The following is a 2,442-nucleotide window of genomic DNA, read 5'->3' as shown; positions in this document are numbered from 1 at the left end:
CGTTTTATTCCGATGCTTTAACCACAGGTGTTGTTCCTTCCTAAGAATCTGGAAGAAAATTTGTGCATGAATGTGCATAAATACCTTATAATCAATGTTTCATTCTTTTGACCTTAATCTTTTTGCTAATATTTAGTACACTTATAGTGGATTTGTACTAAACTAGTTTTTAAAATATATTTAGTTTGGGAGTGGGTGGGTAATAATGGGCTAATGAAAAAAAGTTTTATTTATAAGTTTAAATTATTAAAGTTATACTGTTTTTAATATTCTGGATAGGGTAAATTTTTTGTATGTTTTTATTATGCACAATGACTTGAACAGAAAATGTTCACTACTGATATTTATTCTTTCACTTGATTTATGTATGGTTATTTGTTTGCACAATTGTTGCCAAACCTAATTGTAGAATACGTGTTTTAAAGAGAGTACTCTTTTCCATTGTACTCTATTGCAATATGGGAGATGTCTTTCCATGGAAGTGTGTACTTCAGTAGTTTGAAACAAAAAGTTTTGGTGAAGGAGAAGATAAAAATCATTATTCATTTGTGTGCAAAAAAACAGGGCATATCTGAAACAGTGTGATTGCAAGGAACTACAGTCTCTGCCAACTAATTACTTTTATATAGTAAACGTTTAATCTGTAGTTTATCTCCAAAGTTTTCCTTGCCCCTGGCTCTTCTATTAATCCATATCTGAGAATCTTGGGCTTCTACATTTATTTGTTCCAGAAATGTGCTTCGTCCACGTACTCCAAAGGGTACTGAGCAAAGAGAGGAATAAAAGGAAATCTTTTTTCACTTAGATACCTTCAGTAAAGATTTTGAAGCAACATTGCATTCATCATCAAGTTTTGAAAAAGCATTGAAAATTCTGGACATTGTAATATATATTAGTATTTAGTTACAGATGTTAAACATTATCCTGGAAATTTAGTTCATGCTTAGTTAGAAAGGGAATATAATATATGACAAGGTGTGACAATTAGAATTAATATTTTAAAAAAGAATTTCGGCTCCAAGAACACAACTTTTTATAATTAATGCTGAACACTGAGGTAAAGACTGAATTGCAAACAAACAAAAATACAAATGTTTTTGGAAAAAAAGTGCTTTAGCTTGAACGTTTTAGCCTGGCTTTCTTTAATGGATTTAATTCCTGTAAAATTTTCCAGCTCACCTGCTTTTGTAGTTGTACCTAACGTTATTTCTATTTGTGACTGGTGGGAAAGCATTTAAAATTCTGCAATATGTACATTACATATATATGTACATATTTTTATGAACGTATACTTTTTAAACTCCAAAAAAGGACCAAAATAACACTTAATGACCAACTTCATGAAAATTATGTAGACACCAAATATTAAAAGTGATGGCTTCTTCCTTTTAGGATTTGTGTTTTACATTCTGCTTTCCTTTGCCTTTTTAAAATTTACTATGTTCTTGTTGTAGTGATGTCTGTCCATTCCCTAAGATGAGCTTATGCAAAAATGCCACAGAGTAAGTGCCATAAAGTAGATCCCTTAATGCTAGATCATTCTTTTTAATGAATATCCAAAAATGAATGGGCTTTGCTTTCTTAATTTTACTGTGCTGAGGAGGTGTGCTGTGGGAACTGCTAGTAGTAAATATTCAATGAAATACATGTTAATTTAGCAGTTCATCTTTCAATAACCTTAAGTGGTGCTCTATAGACCCCTTTCCTGACATATGGCTCAATTTTACTCTCAGTACTGATTTAGAAAGTAAGCTAAGACTTTATTTCTTTTATCATGGTGCAAAACTTTTTATACTTCAAAATATAGAAACCAATATTCTAGTCTTCTGTGACTTTCTGCTTAATGGCTATCTTTATTGCTTGAAGGTTGCTCTAATAATCCTCCTATACTCCAGTACTCTTTTCTATGCATATAGTAAAAGCATACCCAAAAGAGTCCAGTGTTCCTATGGAAAGATGGATTCTACCTTCTTCTTGACTTGCACAGAAAGAAATACTTTTTTTTTTTTACATTTGAATTTTTTTGCCTGTGCTCAGAAAAATACATATCACTACTAAAACAACAAATTGCATATTCAGCAAGTATTTTAGTTCAGTACATGAAAGAAGGGGTAAATCATCACATCAAGAAAAATAAGCTGGTTGATTCATTGCACCATTCCTAGTAGTGACTATGAGTTATTCTCAAAGTCGCAGTGAAGTAATTAAACTAGACTCACCAGTACATTTGGCAGAAAAGGTTTGATCAAGACTATCCAATATCCTTTCTTTATGCTCTTTCATACCTACTTCTCTTCTTCATAATAAATATAAATACTCTGTTCTTTGCGTGGGAGGTCTATTCATTCTTCAATACTTACAAAACTATCATCAAAATCGAAACTACTATGGATGAGAAATAAAGCTGTTATTCTCATAGCTGCTTCCTTCTAGCTTGGCTTG

Source organism: Tamandua tetradactyla, chromosome 17 (genome assembly GCF_023851605.1).
Source record: "Tamandua tetradactyla isolate mTamTet1 chromosome 17, mTamTet1.pri, whole genome shotgun sequence".
NCBI lineage: Eukaryota > Metazoa > Chordata > Mammalia > Pilosa > Myrmecophagidae > Tamandua > Tamandua tetradactyla.
Note: the sequence above shows the minus strand (reverse complement) of the source record.